General features: G+C 41.9%; 1 long non-coding RNA gene across 1 annotated transcript in view; it reads left to right on the top strand.

Moving 5' to 3' along the window:
- Positions 1-22,737, top strand: part of LOC123782836 (uncharacterized) — a 183,236-nt gene extending 160,499 nt beyond the window's left edge. The window contains exons 5-6 of the long non-coding RNA XR_015724787.1: positions 17,341-17,538; positions 18,318-22,737. This is a non-coding gene — a long non-coding RNA (uncharacterized LOC123782836). The remainder of the gene's footprint in view (positions 1-17,340; positions 17,539-18,317) is intronic.
- Positions 22,738-26,899: the final 4,162 nt, after the last annotated feature.

Genomic DNA, 26,899 nt, shown 5'->3' with positions numbered 1-26,899 from the left:
TGTATAATGACATATAATAAATTACACATAAGTATATAATTTGATAAGTTTCAGAGACATATATACACCCATGGAATTTTCAAAAGAATCAACAGAATAAACATCCATCATTGCCCCCTAAAAAAACATTTTCTCATGGCCCTAATCCCGCCCTGATATTCCTCCAGGCCTTTCCTCCCCATCCCTAGACAATCACTGATTGAGTTTCTGTCATTATAGATTAGCGTGGATTTTCTAGAGCAATTTCTAAATGGAATCATACAGTATGTAATTTTTATATCAAGCTTCCTTCAGCACAATTATTTAAAAACTGCTGTTGTTTGTAAACATTGTCCATTCCTTTCTACTGCTGAGTCATATACCATTGTTTGGCTATATGGCTATATATATTATCCATTGATTTGTTGATGTACATTTGGATTCTTTCCAGATTTGCCTATTTCAAGTAAGCGTATGAACCTTCAGATACAAATTTTTGTGTGTTTATATGCTTTCATCTATCTTGGATAAATACCTAGAGATGGGATGACTGAATTATAAATTGGGGTATATTAAATTGTTAGGAAAATATAAAAATGTTTTCCAAAATATGCCATTTCTACATTCCCACCAGCTGTGTATAAGGGTTCCAGTTGCTCCACATCCTTGCCACCACGTGGTATGACCAGTCTTGCAAATTTTACCTATCCTAAGAGATGTGAAATGGTATCTCACTGTAGTTTTAATTTGCAATTCCTAGAGACTAATGATGTTGAACATCTTTTCAATACGCTTACTTGCCATTGTACTTTTTTTTTTCCTGAAACATTTTGCCCATTTTCTTATTGGGCTGTTTGTTTTCTTATCATTGAATTTGGAGACTTCTTTATATATTCTGGATATGATTTACTTATCGTGCATGTGTGTGGTTTGCAAATATTTCCCCTCAATCTTCTGTGCTCGTTACTTCATTCTATTAACAAATACATTTGAAGAGCAGAAGTTCTTAATTTTGGTGACATCCGACTTATGGTTTTTAAACATTTTATGGACTACATTTATGGTGTTTGTATTAGTTTCCTAGGGCTTCTGTAACCAAGTGTCACAAATGGGATGACTTCAAATACTAGAAATTTATCATCTCACCACTCTGGAGCCTTGAAGACTGCAATCGAATTGTCAGTGGGGTTGCTTCCCTTGGACAGCTGTTAGGGAGAGTGACTTCCATGCATCTCTCCTATCTTCCGGTGATTTTCTGGCAATCTTTGGATTCCTTAGCTTTTAGCTCTATCACTCCAGTCCTCTGCTTTCACATGGCATTTTCCCTGGGTCTTTTCTCCAAGGTTTCCCTCTTTGTATGTCTATGTGTCCACATTTCTCCCTTTTATAAAGACACTGGTCATATTGTAGGGCCAACCTTAATTATCTCATTTTAGCCCAACGAACATGGTATAAAGACCCTATTTCTAAGTAAGGTCCTGTGCTGGGGATTGGGATTTCAACATATCTTTTTTTGGGGAGGAGGGCACAATTAAATCCATAAGAGTATTGTATATAAGATACTTTCACCTGGGCTCAGTCAGTCGAGTATCTGACTCTTGATCTTGGCTCAGGTCTTGATCTCATGGTTGTGAGTTTGAGTCCACATTGGGCTCCGTGCTGGGCGTGGAGCTTACTTAAAATAAATAAATAAGTAAATAAATAATAAAAGATACTTTCACCTAACCTACGTCACAAAGATTTTTTCCAGTATTTTTTTCTAGAAGTTTTACAGCTTTATGTTTTAAATTATACATTTATGATCCATTTGATCTTTGTGTGTGGTGGGAAGTATGCACTATAGTCCTTATTCTTATTTTTTGCATATGATTATCCAATTGTTCCACCACCACTTTTTGAAAACACTGTTCTTTCTCCATTAAATTGCCTTTGCATTGTGGTCAAAAATCAGTTGTCCATATTTGTGTAGGTCTGTTCCTTGACTGTAGATTTTGTCTATCTTTATACCAATCTCACACTGCCTTGACTGCTGTAGCTTTCCTTTCAAATAGATTCTATCAATATCTCTCATTTTCTCTGGAACGCCAACCTTTTAATTTTGTATGTTTATCAAATTTCTTCCCAAATGTCTGTGTCTTTAATACTGTTCTTCATGCCTTCTCATTTTGCTTGATCCCACCCTTTAATTATTTGACCCTTCAGCTTTGTTGAATTAGCTGTTGAACTGAGATATTGCATTTTTAACTTTAATTACTAATTTTGTTCCATTTCTTGAATTTCAATTTGATAATTTGAAAAATCTACTTTAGTTATATTTTCTTGTTCTTCAGTTTCATTTTTTTCTTTTTCAAGCTTATATTTTGAATTGATAATTACAATATTGGACATTTTATAGATCTGATTTGGCTATCTTATTCTATTCTTCAATCATGGTGTCTTTTTACTTTGCTTTTTTTTTAAAGATTAGCTATCATTATTTATTCATTTTTAAAAATTTGAATATAGTCGACATAATGTTATATTGGTTTCAGGTGTGCAACATAGTGATTTAACATCTCTGTATGTTATGCTACATTCATCACAAGTATAGCTACCATCTGTCACCATACAATGCCATTACAATATCATTGACTATATTCCCTATGCTGTGCCTTTTATTTCCATGAATTATTCATTCCATAACTGGAAACCTGTGTCTCCCACTTCCCTTCCCCCTATTTTGCCCATCACTCCACCCCCTACCCTCTGGCAACCACCGATTTGTTCTCTGTATATATGGGTCTGATTCTGCTTTGTGTTTGTTTGTTTTTATTTGTTTTGTTTCTTAGATTCCACATATGAGTGAAATCATATGGCATTTGTCTTTCTCAGTCTGACTTATTTCAATTAGCAAAACACCCTCTAGGTCCATCCATGTTGTCACAAATAACAAGATGTCTATTGTTTTCATCTTTAACAGGAAATCTCGTTCTTTATATAATGAAATTCTTTTATTTTTATTTTGAATTTTCTTTGTTTCAGGGCAGATTTGGCATTTTTTTTCTATCAAACTTGAGGTTTTCTAGTTTTTTTTCATTTTTTTAATGTTTAAAAATTTTTAAAGATTTTATTTATTTATTTGAGAGAGAGAGAGAACACATGAGGGAGAGCACAAGCAGAGGGAGTGGCAGAGGTAGAGGTAGAAACAGATTCCTGGCTGAGAAGGGAGCCCAACATGGGGCTTGATCCCAGGACCCTGCGAGCATGACCTGAGCAGAAGGCAGATGCCTAACCAACTGGGCCGTCCAGGCGCCCCTTTTATTTTCATTTTTTAAAGCAACGTCATTGAAACATGTAAGAAGAATTTTTGCTGTATTCACCAAGAACTTTTACTAGTTTTCAGCAATTAGGTTTGTTAGGCCATCTATTTCTTAGGCCATCCAAAATACAAATATCTAGGCTTTTGTTTTTTATATAGCAATTTGCCTGATGACTCATGTGCCAAGAATGTGATGATATAGTTAAGACCACACAGAATACACACATATTTAAGCTTCTCTCTTCATTAAATGTTGTCTTATGTTTATCACTGATGTTGCGAGATACCCTGTAAACATCAACTCAGAGATTTTTTTCATGATAAATGTAGCAATAATTTAATAATAATAATTTCCAAGTCATTATTGGCCCTTTAAGTTTTTATTGTACATGTGATATTTATTTTGGGGTAATCAAAATTGTCTTTTTTTTCCTCTTTGCCATCTCTTCTATTAAATTGTGGCTTCAAACGTCCTCCCTGCAGAAGTTGAAGAAATATACAATTCTATTTTTTAGAGAGCTGTTGTTTTATTTTTTAAATATTTAACGACTCAGCTATCAAGAATTCATCTTTTTTTGTTAGGTGAGTCTCAGAGCAAATCCCTTTTTACAGCCTCCTGAGGAAGGAGCCATAATGATTCAGCCCATTTCTTTACTCTTCATGTCCTGATTATTCATTCTCCTCAAGGTTCAACAGAAAGTAAGACAAATGTGTGCTCTGAGATAATTGTTGTTTTGCTCATTATTGAAAGATAATGCCACTTCTTGTACATTTACTTTACTTCCTCTAAATACCTACACTTTTGATTATTACATTGACATTTGCTTTTGGTTTGAAATGTTTAAAAATAGGCTTGATGGAAAAAATACACCTAAAAGACTATATAAAAGGAGATTCTCATTAGCTGTTTTAAAATCAGCCTATCGTATAAGAAATAAATTTGATGCACAGGCATCTCAAATGAAAGTCTCATTTAACAAACTATTATTAGAATTTAGTAGAACTGATATAGGCAAATTGACCTGGAGCCTGAATTCTCAGAACTCCCAGGGTCCATAAATACTCTTTGACGTTTCCTTTGGGAAACGGTTTTGCTAAGTCTGATCTCCGTGAATTTCCCTTTAAAATCCCTGTGGCCTGCAAAGTCTTTGCCCACTGTAGTGGGAAACTGGTCATCCCATGGTCTGCATTGATGCCACACCTGTGTGTACGGGCTTTGGCAGCCATCTCTGAGAACGCTGTCTATTTCAATATTTGGTGCACAGAGCATTTTTAAATACAAGTTGCCTAACAGATTCTTATTAATAATAATGAAAACTCTCCATATGTTGATAATAGTTTCGTGGGAAGTTTCCAGATCCCCTAAATCAAAGCAGGTTAAATTATTTCATGGGAAGTTGCTAGTGTTAATCATTTTGAATCATGCCTAATTTTATGATATAGTTTTCTTTATTTACTAAAATGAGAATTAGGAATTGCTCATTTAGTTCAATTCAGTTCGTACCTCTCCAGCCACACGGGCTAATGGAAAGGCTCTGGTTGTTAGCCTTGAGGCCTATGGCTCTAGCCTAACAACTCTGTGCACAGGGTCACTGGTTGCAGGAGAGCCTTTCTGATGCCTGGAGAATGGATTCTGCTGCCACTAGCGGGGACATCTTTTCTGCCTGCCTCATGTGGCCTGGCACATTGGTGGCTGGGCCCTTCTGTTGGCTTCACTATTACGTGGCTCTAGGTTCAATGGGAAACTCCTCCTTTACCTATACAGAGATTTTGTTTTTTAACTTTCTTTACTCAAACATGAAGGGGTTTTCACCCCCTAAATAGCTTTTTCTGTCTACTGTCATCCATGCCCATCTCTCTGTCTTGGCTCAGGCCTTTTCACAGGAACTCCTTTCTTTGGACTCTAGTTTACTGGTTTCACCCATGACCTGTTTACCCTACTCGGACTTGAGTGAGTCTCTCTAAGTAAAAAATGTGCCTGTGGCCTTCTGCTACTGCCTTCTGGAAAAAGTCAAATGCTTCCATAGTGTCCATGTCTCCTGTGACCTAGACTATGCCTACCTCATCAACCCCTCTTCTTTCCTGCTGGTTTTCACAATCCATGTTCCAGCTAGCAACACCAAACTGTCCCTGTTTTCTGATGTTCACATAGTTTTGTGAAAGGAGCCCCCCCCCAGATCCTCACTCCAGTGACTCTCATTTATCAAACCTTAACCAAAATTGCATCTTTTGGAAAACCTCCTCTTGTGCCCAAGGTGGCCTTTATCTCTGTTTGGTGACCTGTGTGTGCCTTCATCATGCACCCACCGATGTTGCCTTTCCTTGCCGTGTGCCCATCCCCTGGCATGGTGTGGGGTAGTGGTTCGCAAGGGGGACTTAGAGCCAATCTGAGCTCTCATCCTCACTGTGCTATGTGCTGGCCGTGCCATCTTGAGCAGATTGGGCACTCTCAGCTTCTGCCTCAGCTTCCTCATCTGTACAATAGGGATACTGACGCACGCAACTCAGGGACGTCACCTGCTCATGAGTTAGAAAGCAGATAAAGTACTGCAAAGTCTCGACACAGAGTAAACACCCAATAATTGCTACCTTTTGTTAATATCAAGAACGTTGTTGAATGAATTAGATACACATTCTGTGTAAGACGATATAAATGGCCAGCACGTGACCGAACAGTGCCACTGTGGCAGAGAATATAACAATTTATCCAGTTAATTTTCATAGCAGAATTGTGAGGGAAGTGCTATTATTATTACTATTATTCCCATTTACATACGAAGAGGTAAGGCCTAGAGAGAGGTTAATAAAAATGTTCCAAGTCATAAGACAAATCCATGGTGAAGTGGGATTTGATTCCAAGCAGTTTGACTCCAGAGATTTCACTCTTAATCACTATTCCAAACCCTCCCCCAAAGCACTATGTTGTTCCCCAATGTATATTTCTTGAATTAATCAATTTTAAAAATGATACGTAGATTGCCTCTCTGTAGATTATAGAGATCTAGATACATACAGTGTGAGAGATTACAGGAATTTTCTGACCCAAAAGATCATTAGAACTTTGCAATTTCTGAAATTCATTGTGTTGGGTATGGAAAATGTCATAGTCATGGACATGGAGTGATGGCTTGGGGATATCATAGATAGAAAGATGTGCATTATAAAGTAATGTACCTGAAGAAGGGTCATATGCCCTGGAACAAGAGACAGAAATGCTAACAGGTGAGTCAGGAGGCCACGTTGTGTAGGGAAGCCAGACATAGGAATATAAGGCAGATCATCTTTCTCATTCTGCTTCTGCCAACTATTAGCTGGCTCATTCAGTCAACAGTTTATCCATATCTTTCAATGTTTGTTACACTCCTGGTGTGTTTCAGGAACTGCTATTTCCTTATTTAAATATGTGTGTGTGTGTGTGTGTGTGTGTGTGTGTGTGTATTTTAGAGAGAGAGAGGAGAGAGGGCATGCATGCATTGGGGGAGGGGAAGAGGGGAGAGAATCTCAGGCAGACTCCCTGCTGATCAGGCAGGCCTGATCCAGGGCACTGTGCAGGGTTCCACTTGGGGGTCAACACAGGGCTTGATCCCATGACCCATGAAGTCATGACCTGAGCCAAAACCAAGAGATAGACACTTAACTGACTGAGCGACGCAGTCGCCTATCCTTCTGAATTTCAACTTGCTCTAGGGTAGTTCCTACCTTGAAAGATGCTTGAGAAAAGTCAGCAGAAAATATGGAAAGGTGTGACCCAGGGAACTTCTATGTGTGGCTTTCTAACCTTTCACCAGGCTGTCCCTAGCCAGGGGCCAGAGTATAGGCTCAGTCATACAGGAGGAATCAGAAGAGTGATGATAAACCCCGGAAGGAGAAAGGAGTAGATCATCAGAGGGAGGACAGGGTAAAGTTTGGGGCAAGTCAGTGGGCCCAAAGACAGATATCTAAGTCAGGGCAGGAAGCCAGGGATGTGAGGTCTGGCACCAAAGGAAAGTATGTTGGGATCAAGTTAAGGGATGGGGCAGGATGTATTCCTAATTGTTACCTTGATCAATTGCTAGTGTTTGAGGTTCATCCGTTTGTCTGTCTAGAGTCTGAGAATGTATACTGTTAGAAGAGAGAAACTGTCCTTCATTCATGGTATTTTTGAGGGAATTTTCCCCCAAGGATTCTCTTGGCCTACTGTCCCACCTTTTACTCATACCTATTAAGATGGAATGAGTTACTTGGGAAGGAGATAACAACCAGTCCACATTTCTCATAAATAATCTACTCAATCGATAATCTATCAAAGATTCTAAGCACGAGGTGTGGGTTTTTGTTCTTCCTTCTTCCCCAGGAGCAGTGAGAGACAGTGACCTATGCAAATGTGTCTGCTTTACAGACTCATGTTTACCTCAGATATGCTGCTTGCAAGTTTAGACCAAGGTTTCTCACCCTTGGCACTATTCATGTTTTGGGCCAGATGCTTCTTCGTTGGGGGCAGAGAACAGTTTGAGAGCTCTCCTGCACCTTGTAGGATATTTAACAGCATGCCTGCCCTTCCACCCACTTGATGCCTATGGCATCCCCACAGTTACACTAACCTAAAATGTCTCCAGACATCGCAAAACCGCATCCTTTCCTCCTTAAGAACTACTGCTCTAGAAGAATGTGGGGAGTTGGCAGACTACTTGACCCAACCCCAAACTGTGTCCTCTAATTTAGCTTCATCCACGTGAAAGCTGATATTTTGGGCTCCATTTTTACTCTTCCTTTAAACAATCTACAACTTATTCAGAACCAAGTTGAGGGTCTCTTCAGAGAGCTCAGGGAGTTGCTTAGGGTGGGTGTGCAGATCCCAGTTGGATGGACTTCTGTCCCATGAGTGCTTCACCTCTAGCATAATTATTCCTCTCACAGACGGTATTTGCTCAGTTATAAATAGCAAGGGCCCTGAGCCCTACCACTGACCCAACCTTTGAGGCTAAAGTTCAAGGGGAAGCTCCACTGGTTTTCCTGAATATCCAACTCTCATGGATCATGTAGCTTCAAACGCTGGGTCAAAGGCAGGTACTGACCCCTTAGCAGGTTAGCAGGCTGGTAGGTAGACTAGTTGGCTCTGATCCCAGCTACATTTTTCTGGAAAAGCAGATATAAAATCTTTTTTGAAGTGGAAGAAGTTCTCTGTGAGGCTTCTGTGAGCAGTGAAAAGGCAAGGTGGGGCAAGTTTGTGTGTGAAGTTTGGATTGGACATTCCAGAGGCCGTTTGCCTAACTTGGGCCATGTTCCCAGCTGAGCATCACCCACGGGCATGGTGCCCCAGACAAGCCCAATCCACACAGCAGAAAAGCTTCATTTTCAGCTCTACAGAGGCAGCAGCCTTTAGGCTAATTAATAAATCATCAACGCATTTGTGGTGTGAAAAATGAAATATTTATGCTCGCCAGAGTAATATTTCTGTCTTGCAGCCCCATGCTCTGTTGATGCCTGATGGAGGATGAAGTAAATACCAGCTGGTGTAGAATGAGTGGATTATAATTACTCTCCACAAAGTTAAGTGAATATTAAAACACAGAAGTCACAGGCACTGGCACTCATCCCTCCTCAACTCCACTGCCCAGTAAATAGCATCCTGACCTGATGTTGGCTTCAGTACAGCTTCCCACAGGGATCTCGGTACCGGGCTTGCTTGTCAGTAGTGTGGAAGCAGCTGGAACACAGGCTGCTGAGAAGGGCAGGAAGTCGACCACCTTCCAGGAGCATGGGGAGACTTCCCTGATGCCTGAGAGGCAGTGTGCTATCGTGAGAAAAATGTGGCTCTGGAGCTGGAGAGACCAAGTTCTGTGTCTGAAATTTACAAGCCATATGATCTTGGTCAAGATCTTTCACTTCTCTGTGCCTCAGTTTACTTACCTAGAAAATAAGGGCAATACTGCACTCTGTGATAAGAAAACTGTGTTTCAGAAGTTAATGGACAGACTTTTGCATGGTGATATGGAGTGTGAACTGTAAGGAGATTGGGTCAGTAATCCACAGACCTTGAGGTGGTGGTGATAGAAATGCAAAGAGAGGAACACCTGTGAAAAGCAAGCTTGCTAGGTGATTTTATGACTAGTGAGTTGAAGGAGACTCAAGAGCTTGTGAACCCATGGAGCACCTGGGTGGTACAGTCAGTTAAGAGTCTGACTCCTGATTTTGGCTCAGGTCATGATCTCAGGGTGATGGGATCGAGCCCTGTGTTAGGTTCCACACTCAGCGTGGAGTCTCCTTGAGATTTTTTCTCTTCCTCTGCCCCTCCCCCACTTTCATTCTCTTTAAATAAATAAATAAAATCTTAAAAAAAAAAAAAAGAACTTAAGAACCTAAGAGTAGGGAAAATGGAGATGGCCTTCACAGAGACTGGGAGGTCCAGAAGGAGAGTGTGATTTGTGAGGGGAGGGTGTGGAGATGTGGGCTGTGTTTGGGGTGGGACCGAAGTGGACAGTCTAAAAGGAGAAAGTAATCAGTGGGAATTCCTCCAGCCTCGGTATGTGTGCAGTGGTGTGTGTGTCTGTGTGTGTGTCTGTGTGTGTGTATGTCTGTGCGTACATGTGCCAGGGTTTTCTGGTCCCCTCCATAATTCCCCATGACACATAAATGCAACCTCCACTAAGCAAAATTTTCACCATGTAAAGACTCCAGGGTTCTCTCTGTTCCTTTCTGAGCTCCTCTTTGTCCTTCATTTCCCATGTTGAGTGTCTCATAACAAATCCAGCTACTGCAGATCAGGCCTGTTTATGTTTTGGGGGACTCACTTCCACAATAGTAATTCTTGGGCCTCACTTCAAAGGTCCATTCTCAGCTCTGTGTAGCATCACTGTGTCATCAGCCTTGCCCAGTACCCAGGGCAGAAGGTATGTGATGTCCAGTGAGTGTGGATGTGGTATAAAAGATACCCATACTTTTTATGAAATCCCACAGGATTCCGTAGTCCCTGCCCTTGAAGAGCAGAAGCTTTCCTTATGGTTCAACATGACATCCGTGGAACAACTAAAGAACTATATATGTGCGCTTGAATGTTTTCATATTCAATAGGCTATGGGCATTCTAGGAAGAAGAAAATTCTCTTTACTTAGCAACTGCTGTATGCAATCACCTAAGAATATGACCTAAATGATCTCATTTAATTCTGTAGCCATTTTGTAAGATAGGCATTCCATAATTGGGAAAGCAGCCTCAAAGAAACTAATTTGCTTTCCATCAAAAGCATGAAAGTGATGACAGCAGGATTCAGACCTACACCTGTTGTTTTCAAGCTCTGCGTCCATTCCATCTTTTCTTCTATCCTTATCCCTTTTCCCCTCCCTTCTTTCCATTCCCCCGCTTCTTACCTTTCCTTTTTCTTCATTTTGAAAACATTTCACATATGGCGTTATTGTTAGCTGTCTACTGTTGTTTGTATTCAAGTGGTAAGAGGCAAGCTTAAAACATAGTGATTCCAAGGGGTGCCTGCAACCCAATGTTTATAGCAGCAATGTCCACAATAGCCAAGCTATGGAAAGAGCCCAGATGTCCATCAACAGATGAATGAATAGGGGCGCCTGGGTGGCACAGAGGTTAAGCGTCTGCCTTCTGCTCAGGGTGTGATCCCGGCGTTATGGGATCGAGCCCCACATCAGGCTCCTCTGCTGTGAGCCTGCTTCTTCCTCTCCCACTGCCCCTGCTTGTGTTCCCTCTCTCGCTGGCTGTCTCTATCTCTGTCAAATAAATAAATAAAATCTTTAAAAAAAAAAACAACAGATGAATGAATAAAGAAGATGTGATATACATCTACAAAGGAATGTTACTCAGCCATCAAAAAGAGTGAAATCTTGTCATTTGCAGTGATGTGAATGGAACAAGAGGGTATTATACTAAGCAAAATAAATCAGAGAAAGACAAATACCATATGATTTCACTCATATGTGGAATTTAAGGAACAAAACAGATGAACATAGGGGAAGGAAAAGAAAAATAAAATAAGATGAAAACAGAAAGGGAGGCACACCATAAGAGGCTTAAATCTAGGAAACAAACTAAGGGCAGCTGGAGGCAAGTTGGGGGGGATGGGGTAACTGGGTGACGGGCATTAAGGAGGGCGCTTGATGTAATGAGCACTGGGTGTTATATGCAACTGATGAGTCACTAAATTCTATCTCTGAAACTAGTAATGCAGTATATATTAATTAAATTGAATTTAAAAAAAATAGATTCCTTGTAGATGGATGTGGCTGTGTGACATAGTTCTGACATGTAATTGGAGAGGATGAGCTCAGCTTACCTGGTACCTGGCTGTCCTTCCCCTTCTTGGAAGGAAGACTTGATGCTCCAAGTAGAGCAACCATCCCATGAGCACTAGGTGCTGGGCACATAAGCCTACCTGAGATCAAATCCACGTCCTTGGTCTTGGAAGACATAGTGGACCCACAATCCTAGCCCTGGGCTGCCTGTCTTTGGACTTGCTCAAATCACCAATTCAAGGCTTTGTTACTTGTAGTAGAATGCAATTTCTAACTTCCTTTAGTTAGATGCACTAAAGCATTTAAAAAAAGAAAAAAGAAAAAGCTCCCAAACTCCTGTTCTCCATTCAGAGGAAACCACTGTCAGTTAGAGGTTGGTATACGTCTTCCTATACTCACTTCTGCTTGCTTCATTGGCAAACCTATATATGTTCATCTCTATCTTTTTAGAACATGAATGATTACTCTGTTTTTCTGTAACATGCTATTTTCACTTGTGGAAAATTATTATTTGGAACCTTAGTATTTAGAACACTTTGATACTTACTAGGTGCTCTCCTTTGTCTGTTGTGGACCTGTGATGTTTAAATAGGAATAATGCTGCCCCAGCACCACAGGCTGTCTTTTGGCTTCCATGTCTAGAAACAGGTTGTAATTTGGCACTGCCTGGAAACATGCTGTCATTGGGCAATGTCAGGAAGCATGTTTGGTTGTCACAACTGTGGGGAAGGGGGAGCCGGGAAGGATGGAAGCCAGAGACACGGCTGAACATCCTACAACACACAGGACCACCTCCCACAACAAAGAGTTATGCAGTCCAAGGTATTTCAGACTGCAATGTCAATGCTGAGATTGAGAGCCCTAGCTAAGGACTATTCCAGAACGTAGTTGTAGCCTAATTTGTTTAAACAGCCCCTACTAATCCAAACTAAGATTGTTCCTAAAATGCTGAAAAGACCTCCATTGCCTATATATATTTGAAATTATGTATTAATATTTTCAAATAAATTTTTATGCATGGAATTGCTTAGACAAAGGATATGCACAGTTAATGTTTAGATGCCATGGCCAAATCACTTACCAAGAAAGGTTTCCTTAATTTACACACCCATTAGAAGTGTAACAGACAGTGACTGTTCCCTTAAACCTTCACCAACTTTAGATATCATCAATCTTTTTAATCGTGTGAACCAATGAAATTATTGTTTAATTTGCATTCTCTGATTTGAATAAGGTTCAGCATCATTTTGGCTGTGAATCGGCCACTTTATTTCTTTTTATGTGAAATGTTTTATCCATATTCTTATTCTATTTTCTTTCTGATTCTTGGTGTTTTTTTTCCTTATTGATGTAGGAACTCCTCTTATCTATGAGTATTTTTTTGTATCGAATATGTGAGAGCCCTGTTTTGCCAAATTTTTCTGTTACCTAACCATTTAAGGAAGAGAGAAAAAAATCAAGATTGTAGAAGTTTGGAAACATTTAATTCATCATTAATTAAACCTGATTAATCTGGGTGCCTCCTATGGGTCATGTAGGTATTGTGGGAAATGCGGTAAGAGGAGAGCCCATCCTTGTCCTCAGGTGGCTCAGTCTAGATGTGGTTGACAAAACATGCCCATACTGCCTTTATTTTAATCCTGATGAGGAAGGAAGTGCCTAACAATAGCATCTCACCTTCATGCACGTTGGACCTTCATGCACTACTGAACATTAAGACAAACAATTAGCAGAAGGGATATCAAAACTGCTCTTCTTTTGCCTATAATAGTGGCACTGGAGAGGGAGGCAGATATTTGCAGATCAGGGACCTAATACTGACTCCCCAGGATTGGAAAAGATAGGTCTGCCCGTTCATGGTGAGGCTGGCCACGTGGCAGAGTGCCGTGGAGAGCCTGCGCCCTGTGCTGGAAAGGCCGGCTCCTAAGAGAAAGAGGGAGGCTCTGAGTCATAAGCATGGATTTTATTCTTTTCACCTTTACCAATAAAATCAGTTACTCCAGGGGTACCTGGGTGGCTCAGTTGTTTAAGCATTTGCCTTTGGCTCAGGTCACGATCCCAGGGTCCTGGGAGTCTGCTTCTCCCTCTCCCTCTGCCCCTCACCCCCCGCTCCTTCTCTTCCCACTCTCTCTCGCTCACTCTTTCTCAAATAAATAAAATCTTTTCTTTTTTCTTTTTCTTTTTTTTTTAAGATAAGTTACTCCATGCACCATGGGGGAGAATAAGTGAAGTTTGCAGAGAGAGGCCAGGAGTGTTCTGTTAATGATGACCTTCCACGTGGAAGGAAGAGAAGGGATGGGGAATAAATGGTGGCTACCTCTCTGTTATAGAAAACTCCCCTGAGGCACTTAAAATGTTGTGCCCTTCACTTCGTCCACCATTTTGTTTTTAATGATTCCTCTGATAGTGTGTCAACTTTTCCATATCATCTCAGCTGTTCAGCACATTGCATATCTTTCTTCCTCCCGTTTGCACTGATCATCGATACTGACGCAGTAGCAGCTTTCTTCGAGTTCCAAGTTCTCACATTTCCATATATGGTTTCCCCTATTACCCCCTGTCTTCCACCTTCAGCCTTCCGGCTGAGACATTTCTGTACCCACAGGTATTTAGGATAGCTTATTAATAAGACCCTCGTGACTTTGTTTTGCTCGTAATTTCTTATACTTCCTTTGAGTCCATGCCCATTCCTCCCTCCACGTTCTAAGGGACCTTTTCTTTATTGTCTATTCACCATTTATTCTGTATTTTGTTGTAATTCTTCTTCCTGTACCCTCTCCCTGCTCCCTCTCACTGTATAAAATGTTGGTATTCTCCAGACCACCGCCCTCAGCTCTTTCTCATTCTCTATCCCCGTAAATGCATGATTTTAGCAGCCACTATATAACAATTTCAAATTTTATCTTCTTTTTTTTTTTTAAGAGTTTGTTTATTTGTCAGAGAGAAGAGAGCACAAGCACGGGGAGCGGCAGGCAGAGGAAGAAGCAGGCTTCCCACTGAGCAAGGAGCCCGACGCGGGACTCAATCTCAGGACCCTGTGATCATGACCTGAGCCAAAGGCAGACACTTAACCTACTAAGCCACCCAGTGACCCCTCCAAATTTATATCTTTTAACTTAAGCTACACACACACACACACACACACACACACACACACACACCTGTGTTTCCAGGGCCTCGTGCATATTTATACCTGGCTGTCAGGCTGCTATTTCAAACGCGACAAGACCCAATCCCATTTTTCTTTCTATATTTGTCTCCATTAATATCATTAGCATCTGTTCAATTAAAAATTTCGGCATCATCTGCAATGCAACTTTACCTATCCTACATATCAGGTGATGAGTTTTGAGGGAAGTTAGGAAGGACCTTTTCCTTTTTAAAAGCTGCATCTATAAAATTGCAGGTTATTACCGCATCAAACTTCATAGGAGTTAGCATAAGAAATATTAATTTAAATTTTGAGTTTAGCATTACTATGTGGTACTGGGGAATTACTTTACCTCTCCACTCTCAATTTCCTCATCTGTAAATTTGGTCTCATAAATCTCTCTTCACAGCATTATTGTAAAGAGTATTTGAATTAAAATACATCAAAGTGCCGATCACCAGAAGTCCCTCAATAAAACGGCTGTTGAATCTGTCTTCGCCACCCTCTTTATTATAGGCAATCACAATCCGTTTTTCCCCTCACTCTCTGTGCTGTAAACCTTGCCAAAACACTCAGACTGTATTAACCCTGCAGTAGTAAAGAAAAACGGCAAGCTAATTTGGGAAAATTCCAATAGCAAAAATGTCTATTAAGATTTGAAAATGGTATAAAAACTATATGACCACAATGGCCTCTTTCTGTTTCGCTTGGGAACCAGAGGTGAACATCGCATTTCCAGTTCCTGACTTTTGTCGCTTGCTTCCAGAAAAGACAATTTAAGTGCCAGTTATTAGAGCCTGTCAATAAATTTCGGAAGTGAAGCAAATCTCGCTGAACTGACTGACAGCTACAAATTAATTTTGCTTTCTTTAAACAACGAACCAGCCTAATGTTTGCCTAGCTGACTGTGTGTGAGCCCACCGTGTGTGCTCTCTTGGCCCCGCGTAGCATGGTCTGGGGTGCAAATTACTTTGCCTCCGCTCCGTTTCTTAATGGGGCAGACAGTGCGTTTACGAACAGCCCTGGAGGCGAGAGAGGATGATGGTTCAGAGTCCAGCCCTTTGACAAGCACGCCACCGTGCTAGGGGACATTCACAGCAGGAACGGCCCCACATGCACAGAGGGCCCACTCATTTCTATTTGTGACTCTTATTACATTCATTCGGCAACATTTGACCGAACTCTGTGTTAAGTGCTGGGGATGAAAAGAAAATGCCACTCAATCCCTTTTTATAAAGATGCCACAAGCTAAGAGCAAAAAGAGATACCAGTAAGGACCATCTGTTATAACTGTAGCTGTAATAGGCGGTAGGAACATGAAGAAGAGAGTTATTTGTTTTATGGGCAGAGGTTGGGATGTGGTGACCAGTGGAACATAAGAAATGCTTCTCCCAAATGTCACTTATCTGTTAGTGTTTGTTTGCTTTTTAAGTGAGGCGTAACTGATACGTCTTCATTGGCCAGCTCGGTGCATTTCTACACATGTAAACTCCCATGTAATTACTATCCGGATTTACGTATGATGTGCCCGTGTGATTACCACCCAGATCAAAGCCTTGGATGGGGCATTTCCATCTCCCCAGTAGGCTTCTTTGTGCCCCTTCCGATCAACTCTCTGCACCTCCAAGAGGTAACTATGATTTTAAAACTATGGACTTATTTTGCCTGGTTTTGGGTTTCATAGAAGTGGATTTTATGTGATATGTTCTCTTTGGTAACATTTTTCTTCAGCTCAGCATTTGGCTGTGAGATCCCTCCATGTACAGCGTGTAGCTCTTTTTAACACTATGAAGCCTTCCATTATAAACAATGGTATTTGAAGGGTGGATACAGGTTGCTCCCTGGTGGACAGCTGCAAGGACGCATGGCATATGTTTACGTGTGGTATATTTGGAGGGTAGCTGTAATGACATTATAGGGATTTGGGGGTTCACAGAGGAGATTGTGCTAAAAAAAAAAATCCAGAGCTACACTGGGAAGGATGCAGAATGTACCGTTTCTGTAGATCACCCCCAACAGATTTGGAGGCAAGCAGGAGGTGTGGTTTGATCAGACCTGGGTTGGACCCATTATTCTGATGTAAACATGACGAGTGCATGGAAGCAATGAGAAAGCAGCATTAGGGAACAAGAAGAGAGGCCATCAGAGTAACCCAGGGGGCTTGATTTGGGGTCAAGGGAAGGAGAGAAGTGGAATAATCAGAGGCAGCTGGAGATGTTCAGAGGTGGGCAGGAGGGGGAGGGAGGCGTGCGAGACGGAAGCAGCTGAGGAAACAAGAAATTAGCTCTCACTCTTGGTGTTCATTCGAACCTGGCGTATGAGTGAGGGTGTCCAGGTTCTGCAGGGACGCCTTCTGGCCTTACCCTCCCTGCACTTGCGTGACACCTCCCTTGACCCACCCTTAGCCTAGCAGCGCAGCCCTTACGAGAAGATGGATCAAAACACTCCAAGGAATTATGCACATTTAATTTGCATCTGGGTCTGAATTCCCATGCCTGCTTTTCTGTCATTTTGCCATTTCAAAGAATAACATACCGGGGCTTTTTATTCCAGCCCTGTGGTGGTGCCCTTTTTGAGAGAATAAATCCCGAGTAGTGTTGCCAAGAGCCAGTGACATTTGCCATGTTTGAAAAGGCCTTATTTTGAAGAATGATTATTGATTCTTTTTCACATTTCAGATCATTCCTTTGATGCTGCCTCTCCCTGGCCCTGGTGAGCTACCCTCAGCTGCGCCCATGGTTCTTTGACACAGCCGTTCACCCGAAAAGAACGCAGTGTTCTTCCAAGAGGCACTCACCCTGAGCCCGGCCACCGCAACAGGCAGTGTTTCTCTGAATATTTAATCACATAGAAGAGCTTGTCCGAGCCTCGGCAAGGTTGTTGAAAATACGTAGATATGCTTATAAATAAGCGCGCGTGGTGATGGGGTGTGTGCAGGGAGGAGTGAGAGCTAGCAGGGCATTCAGTGGAAGGAGTGATGGCGACTTTGGAACTACATTTTTGCTGTAGGGCTGCAATTTCTGGAGAGAAACTGAATCGGAAAGAGAGGGTAGCAAAAGGGAGTAGTAGACCAACAGAAAATGATAAATCATCCCCTGAAACTGCGCACAAAATATTGACCCCTAAGGAATAAATATTTACCATTGGATGTCCCTGCAACAGAAGAAGGCCTTGATTTCTGGATTTTAGGATCAGAGAGCCACTAATCCACATAGCTTAGGAATCTTGACATCACCTAGGAGTGTTAGAAGTGAAACCTCACATTCAAAGGCAGCGGTTTTGTGAGCCTAACAGGAGCAGTAAAAGACAAGAATGAGGCCTTGAGTCTAGATATGTACTCTGCATATTGTTGTTTATTCTCTATTACATAAGCCCCTTGATATTATGTTGCTTTTAGGGCGTTGGCAAGGAGCATGGACAGGATGCTGCATGTCAATGAACTTCTGGGACTAGGAAAGAACTTTTATCAAATACTGATTTACTTCATCTATGGAAGGATAGGGCTAACATCCCAGATATTCAGAATATATATAAATATATATTGTATAAATATATATGTTAAATTAACATCTTACACTGTGGATGAAGTATTTAGTATAATGCATAGAACAAGGTGATTATATTTTTTTAAAGATTTTATTTATTTATTTGACAGAGAGAAAGAGAGAGAGCACAAGCAGGGGGAGCAGCAGGCAGAGGGAGAGGAAGAAACAGGCTTCCCACTGAGCAAAGAGCCCAACATGGGGCTTGATCCCAGGACCCTGGGATCAGGAGCTGAGCCAAAGGCAGATGCTTAACCTACTGAGCCACCCAGGTACCCCCTAGAACAAGGTAATTATTATTCCATCTTTTCCTTTAGACCAACTCTCTATAGTGGGTATAGATGCTTATGTTTTGGACCTGAAGTTCCAAATCTGTACTCTTAATAACTCTGCTGCTCCGCTACACTGGGTATTTTTTTTAAAGATTTTATTTATTTATTTACCAGAGAGAGGGAGCAACCACAAGCAGGGGAGTGGCAGGCAGAGGGAGAAGCAGGCTCCCTGCTGAGCAAGGAGCCCGGTGTGGGACTCGATCCCAGGGCCCTGAGATCATGACCTGAGCCGGAGGCAGATGCTTAACCGATTGAGCCACCCAGGAGCCCCTACACTAGGGTTTTTAAGTAGAACGTTTATGAAACCAATTTAACATTGGGTTGAAATGTGTCCACAAAGGATGGACAGCCCTATGGTGCTCCATCCTTCTCTGGATATCCTCTTTCCTTATGCCAGCGCCACCACGGATCCTGGTTCTGCTTCAGAGTTTAGCCTCTGCCTTACAGAAGGTCATTCCCCCATTTAAGAACCTAGAGTGAAATGTGCTGTCTCCACGGGGCTGAGGTACCTGGACAAGACTCTATGGTACGAGGACAGGACCTGTAATTCAGGTGGCTTCTAGCAGATGCTATGATATGTGTTTTTTCCTCTTTAAAAAGCTATGTCTTTCCATTTCCTCTTTAACGTTAGAACAAAATACTTCTATTTACATTTTTGTATCAGCCTTTACACTACCTTTTCATGGCTGCTTATGTATTATAACTTACAGCTTAATACAGTAGTTCTCAAGTGTTAATGTATATTGTAAGCACACAGCAAACTGGTCTAAAGTGCAGTTACCCAAGCCCAGCTCCAGACTAATGCAAACAGAGTCTCTAGATGAAGTAAAAAAAAAATAATAATGATAATTCTGATTCTGATGACCACCATTGTCTTAATCAACTTGAACCCTAACTTCAGTCTTGGAACCAAGTGCATCCATCCTATGAGTGGACTAGGATCTGGATCTGCAAGTTCTTGCTGCTTCTGAGAGTTGGTAAGGGCTTTGTCTGCCTGTCTGCAGTTCATTTGCTTCATATATTTTGGAATGATTAGAGGTATGGCTTCCTGGCCTGTGTTTCAGCCAACGTGCTGACTGTTACTCACATCAGACATTCTATGCATTGGGGAAGAAATAATGAGCTCACACGTGATGACTCTGTGGTCCGCAGTGTCCATTACAGGGGCATGAAGTCAAGGAGCCAAATGCCAAAAATGAGAAAGTGTCGCAAATTAGTAATTGGTAATATTACAGAAATAGTTCCTAGAATTCTAAAGTGTGGCCAAGTCAAAAGCACCAGAGAAATTGCGTGAGTAGAACAAACATGTGCCAGTGATAGATCTTGTCGTATACTAAACACAGAGCTGCCACTTTATAGGATCCTGACCGCACTCACCCTGTCAGGCTTCTTGGATGACTTCAGGTTCTCAAGAACCTTTTAAAAATGTATGACTGTCTTCCCTTTTAAAAGAATATACTAATTGGGACAGTGTTAACTGCTGTGATAATTACTCATAAAATTCCAATCCTTTAGACAAGAGAAATATATTTCTTATGATGAAACAGTACAGGGTGGATATTCCTGTCTGCAAGTGGCTTGTCTACAAGTGGCTTTTTTATGGAATCCAGACTCCTTCCATCTTGTGGTTTCCCCGTCCCCTCAGGTTCCTCACAAGCTAGCCAACAGATGGGGAAATAGAGGTTGAAGACCATCCCCACTTCTTAAATGTTTCTGCCCCAAAGTAACAAGGAGCACTTCTGCTCATTTATCCTTGGCGAGGCACGGTCATCACGTGACCTCATCTAGATTCAAGAGGCCAGAGAGTTGGCAACTGTAATCCTTGACTGGGGATCAACTTTCTAGCATCAACTCTATGACAAAGCTGGGTTTTTTTACTCCTTGTTAGGTAGTGCCAAATCTTGAGACTAGCTTCATTGTGAAATTCCCTTTTGTATGCATATAATGTATTTGTTCTCAATAATGATGGAAATTGGCCAAGAAGTTCTTTCTCCTAAACCATCTCTTGTATGAATAAATCCTCCCTTGTCTTCATAGCTATTTAGCCATGGTTTTCTCTCCGATGTACTGCTTGAAATTTTATTATAAAATGAATTCCCTTAGTAATAATAGTTAACTCCATGAACATTTCCTTTTTAACTTGCTTTTTCCTTCAAAGTTTTTCAGAGATTGTATTCTAAAGGGAACAGGGCTCTCCCTGGTACAACATAATCTTCTACAAGGTTTAATCAGAAATGAAAAGTGATTAAATAGACTTTTAGAAAAGATTTTGTTTTGCAAATGTAGAGGACAAACCACATCTGACATGGAAATGTCGGAGAGGCTGGGTTCCGAGGAGCTAGATATTCATGTGTTCTACTAGACTGTGTGGACTCCTGGGGGTGGCAGAGTGCGACGTGTTGTAAATTTAGATGCGAAGTCTAAGTGTCTGCTCAGACCACATGTTACTGGAATATTCTCTTTCTTTCGTAATGCTGGTTAGTAACTAGAAGTTGCTAGGGTGATGATTGTAAGATCCTGCTGAGCCCTCCTAGAAGGAGAGACACTATCTGTTATTTTAAACAATGTAATTGAGGATCAGATTTTGGCTCTATTTGGAAAGCCAGCAGCTCTCCTGGGAGAAGCTGTGTGATGCCACAACTCAAATGATAACTTGTCTCTCAGAGTAAGTGAAGAGGCAGCAGAAGTTCTTCCTGCGTGGAAGCGGGATCAGTATACTCTTGATCAGCTTTGAGAAAGATTTAAGCTGCCATCGCTATTGACTGTGCTGTAACATCAGCTGTTCGGGTCTTAGTGACACAGGCAAGGCCTAGATCATGGACATAGTTAGATTGCTCTTTTACTTTACTTGCAATACTAGTAATCCTTCATTACTGACAACTTTCTAAGTGCTTGCTCTGTGCCGGGCACGATAATAAGTATTTGTGAATACAACACAACCTATTTTGTATCTTACAATTAACTTGGGAGAGGATAATATAATCTCTCCATATTACAGAAAAGAAAACACCAAGGCTTAGAGATGTTCAGTTTCTTGCTCAGAGTCACAGGAAGGTGTGTTTGTATCCCAAGCCTGAGCCCCAGCTTCAAGGTGAACCAGCTTTGGCTTCTTATACCTGCTTCCTCACTTCTTTACCCAATTCATAAATATTTATTGAACAGGTACTGGGCTAAATGCTGAGAATAATATAGCAGTAAACCAAAAGATATGGTGTCTCTCAGTATGAAAAGTACATGTTAATAGGGATGGCTGCAATTAAGTTAAAATTACATAAATAACCACTTACAGTTGACCCTTGAACAACATGGGTTTGCACCGCACGGGTTCACTTGTTTGTGGCTTTTTCATGGTATGGTACTGTAAGTGTATTTTCTCTTCCTTATGATTTTCTTAACATTTTCTTTTACCTAGCTTGCTTTATTGTAAGAAAACAGTATAGAATACATATAACATACAAAATAGGGGTTAATCGACTGTTTATGTTATTGGTAAGGCTTCCCATCAACAGTAGGCTATTAGTAATTAAGTTTCTGGGGAGTCAAAAGTTATATGTGGGTTTTCAACTGTGAGTGTTCCTCAAGGGTCAACCATAAATGCATTTGTGTTCAGGGCTGTGATGAAAAGTACAGTGTGCTATAAAAAGATTTAGGAGGGGACTATGGAATCAGAGGTGTCCCCAAGAAGGAGGCACTGAAGTGGGGACCTAAACCCAGGTAGATGTTAGCTTCAAAAGAAGGGGAAACAGTGTTCCAGGCAGAGATCCAGAAACCAGGAGTGAGGAAGGGCAATGTTGCTGGACTATAGAGAGCCAGGCAGAGTGGTAGGAGAGAAGGTTGATAAGCAGGGAGGCTTCACTCATGAAGAGCCCAAAATCCACACAGATGGAGAAAAACTCAGACAGGTTCCAGGCCATGTGTATTGTAATCGAGCTACCCTATGATCCAGCAATTGCACTACTGGGTATTTACCCCAAAGATACAGACGTAGTGAAGAGAAGGGCCATATGCACCCCAATGTTCATAGCAGCATTGTCCACAATAGCTAAATTGTGGAAGGAGCTCAGATGCCCTTCAACGGATGACTGGATTAAGAAGTTGTGGTCCAGGCACTGGAGGAGATAATGCTAAGTGAAATAAGTCAAGCAGAGAAAGACAAATATCATATGATTTCTCTCATCTATGGAACATAAGAACTAGGAAGATCGGTAGGGGAAGAAAGGGATAAAGAAAGGGGGGGGTAATCAGAAGGGGGAATGAAACATGAGAGACTATGGACTATGAGAAACAAACTGAGGGCCTCAGAGGGGAGGGGCGTGGGGGAATGGGATAGACCGGTGATGGGTAGTAAGGAGGGCACGTATTGCATGGTGCACTGGGTGTTATACGCAACTAATGAATCATCGAGCCTTACATCGAAAACCGGGGACGTACTGTATGGTGACTAACATAATATAATAAAAAATCATTAATTAAAAAATAAAAAAAAAAAGAAGATGTGGTCCATATATACCATGGAATATTACTCAGCTATCAAAAAGAACGAATTCTCGACATTTGCTGCAACATGGACGGCACTGGAGGAGATAATGCTAAGTGAAAGAGTCAAGCAGAGAAAGACAATTATCATATGGTTTCACTCATTTATGTCAAAGATTTTGGAAGGTTGAAAGGTGCTAAGGGCTCTGGTTTGTTTTTTAGTGTGTGTATATGTGTGTGTGTGTGTGTGTGTGTGTGTGTGTGTTTAGGATTTATTTATTTATTTATTAAAGAGAGAGGGAGTGCGAGCACAGGGGGGAGGGGCAGAGGGAGAGGAAGAGAGAGAAAGTCTCAAGCAGACTCCACGCTGAGCGTGGAGCTTGATGCAGGGCTCAATCTCAGGACCCTGAGGTCATAATCTGATACAAAACCAAGATCAGATGCTTAACTGACTGTGCCCCCCAGATGCCCCTGGTTTAAAACAACTTTATAACCATAGGCATTGACAGTGCCTTAACTCTTTGTGACAAGGCATTTTACATAGGACTAGTCCATTTTATTCTTTCATACGGATGTTTAGTGAGAATAAAGTGCTCAAAATGTCAATAGTTAGAAAATCAATTAAGGCAGATTTCCCAGATTACTGAGTTAAGAAATGTTTGATATTGTGATTTATAAGAAATATATAATTGGTCATTCAGATGACCAAAATACATGAATTTCTCGAATATCTTTGGTCTTTGACCACAGTTCTTGGCTGGCTCACAGTTTCCAAAACCCTTGGAACTTCCTAAGTGTTGAGAGTTATAAAGCTGTCTTTTGTTAGGCTGATGAGGTGACTTTTGGAAATCACCAGGAGACGCAACCAAGTGATTGGAGGGTTGGAACTTTCAGTCCCACTCCAGACCTCCAGGGAGGGGAGAAGGCCTGGAGGGTGAATCAATTACCAATGGCCAACGATCTAACCAAGAGTGCCCCTAGAATGAAACTTCCATAAAACCCCAAAAGGCTAGGTTTGGAGAACTTCCAGGTTGGTGAACACCTGGAGATTGGGGAGAGTGGTAGGCCTGGAGAGGGCATGGAAGCTTCACAACACTTCCCCACCTATCTTGCGCTATGTAGCTCTTCCATCTGGGCCTTTCCTGAGTTATATTCTTCTACAATAATCTGGTGATCTACTACATAACATGTTTCTCCGAGTTCTATGAGCTGCTGCCATAGCAAATTAGTTGAACCCAAGGAAGTCATGGGACCCTCCGATTTATAGCCAGTTGTCAGGAGCCTGCAGTGCAGGTAACAGCCTGGGCTTGCCACTGCCATGTGAAGTGTGTAGGGGTGTGTGTGTGTGTGTGTGTGTGTGTGTGTGCATGCACACATGTGCACACACATCCCATCTTGTAGGACTGAGCCCTTGACCTGTGAGATCTGATGCCATCTTCGGGTAGTGTCAGAATTGAGCTGAATTCTCAGACTGGTATCCTGAGAAATGCTTGTTGGTGGTGTGGGGGGAACCCTCCTGCCCATGTTTGAAATTGTGTGCTCAGAACACCAAAGAAAATGTAATTTCTAGATTATTAAATACATTGTATATATGAGCGATGCCATTTTGGATGATCAAATTGCAAGTAATTAAAATATAATCAAATCCTTCAAAAAACTAAAACTACAGTATCGTAGTTTCTCTGAGACTCCAGTTAAATACAGCATCTTACTAGATAGTATATAGCTTTCTGTACGTCAGCTTCTCCCAACTTCCCACCAAAACCACAGCTGATGACATAAGAAAACAAAACATACCAAACAAACACAAAAGTTACCCAAAATTAAAAACAGAAATTTCTGGAAATCCTGAAATCTGCAAACCCTCCACGTAATAATTGTCCATTGAACACCTACTAGGTAATGGTGAAGCACTTCCTATGTTAAGTGTTTCATATGCTTTATAATGACAGTAACCCTATCAGCTAGGACTTTTAATTTTTAAGTTTTACATGATAAAACCAAATGTTAATAATTTAAATAGCTTGCTCAAGATCACAGGTGGTAAGGGGTGGAACTGAACTCTGTAGCCTGTGCCTTTAACCATCACTCCTTGCTTCTCCCACTGACAGATCTAAGATGTCAGGGCAAATCCCCCGAACAGAGGTAATAAGGTGTTCTTTGCAGGGCTTGCCAATCTCACCCCTTCCTAGTGGGTACTATTGTCACTGATCCCTAGGTAAATGCCAGCTTATTCTCAGGAAAGTCAGATGTGTCATGCATGAGCACAAACTATTGCTAACCCTGCCTTCTGCTTTCTCTCCTCCACCCCACCCTTTCTAGAAAGAGCTGGCCCACCCTCTCCTCTGCAGGGCTGAAGCCCAAATGTGGCCTCTAGCCTTTCCAGCTGAGACTCAGGCTTTCCCCCTCAAGTGTCCTGGTTTCACGTATAACATTCCCCTGTGCTAAGCCAAAATGCCAGCAAATCCCATCTGTTCTTGTAGCTCTTGGTCGCCTTTTTTTTTTTAAGATTTTATTTATTTATTTGAGAGAGAGAGCATGAGCGAGGGCAGGGGTGGAGGGAGATGGAGAGGGACAAGCAGACTCTGCACTGAGCGTGGAGCCCAATGTAGGGCTCGACCCCACAACCCTGAGATCATGACCTGAGCCAAAGCCAGACACTCAACCGACTGAGCCACCCAGGCACCCCATCTTGGTCACCTTTCTTCAGTGGAATGGAGCACAGTGAGTGGGACTGAGTCCTGATCTGTCTCATATAGTAACTGAAGCAAGCCGGAGGATCCAGCCGGTGATTCACGCGTGGAGGGAAAGCTCAGTGCGGCAGACAGAATCTGAGATGGTTCCCGCAGCTGCTTGGAGCCAAGGCATCTTATGTAGGTGTATTCATGCCACAGGTATTTCCTGTAGGTGTGCAAACACCTGTATGGCAGCCAGTTAGGGAAGAAGTGCAGTGCTGTCCCTGAGCACTGCTCGTGCCTTACCCCCCACCCCACACCCCCCACCCCACAGGCGAGCTTCTGTAATGGCTGCCCTGCTTCCTGACCTGGTCAGTGTAGCAGCTGGGGCATCAGTCAGGTGAGTGCACGAGCCATCCTAAGATAATACCCCTGTTGTATTGGGGGGCATTCGGAGATGCAGAATTAGGATGAGAGAAAAGTATCAATGTTCTGGGTAACTCCAGAAAACCTCCACAATGGAAAGTGTTAGAGGGGAGAGGGCTTTTTTTTTTTTTTTTTTTTTTTTTTTTGGTCAGACTGATGGAGGAAGGAGGCTACAGATGGCGAGAAAAAGTTTTATAACTGTAAAGGAATATGCCTTGCTCAGGGAACTGAACAAACATGGCACTGTTAGTATAGATGAACTTACTGGTATGGATGTTGTGAATAATTTTGTGGTGAGGGCTCCTTATTCCTTGTGGTCACTGCATACATTCTTTGGGTTGCAAAGGGATGTGCTTTCCTAAGAACACGTGGGAATTCCGGAATCCCCGAAACACAAGGAGTGTTGGCCTCTCCCCGATGTCAGCTCAGGGCCTCTTCAATTTCCAGTTCCAGACAGTAGAACATGAGGGATTGTAAAGTCAAGAGATTATTAGCCTCTGACCACGGTCATTCTTTAGCAAGAACACAAATGAAATCATTAGCATTCTTGTCAAACCTTCACATGTTCCTTCTGCCCGGGTTAATAGCATTCTCGCCGCCTAGATGTGGTCAGCTCTGTCCCCCTCACACCGGGCTCAACCCACTGCATGTTGACTTCTTCCCCGGGTCACCTAAGCCTTCTTGCCAAGACCCCTTGTGACTGCCTCACTGCTAACTCCAAGGACTCTTGTCAACCCTGTGTACCCTGCAGGCTTTGTCACCATTAGCAATTTCCATCCTTCGTGA

This window comes from Ursus americanus, chromosome 6 (assembly GCF_024610735.1).
Source record: "Ursus americanus isolate L20-20 chromosome 6, mUrsAme1.1.p, whole genome shotgun sequence".
Lineage (NCBI taxonomy): Eukaryota > Metazoa > Chordata > Mammalia > Carnivora > Ursidae > Ursus > Ursus americanus.
Note: the sequence above shows the minus strand (reverse complement) of the source record. Positions and strands in the feature narration are given on the sequence as shown.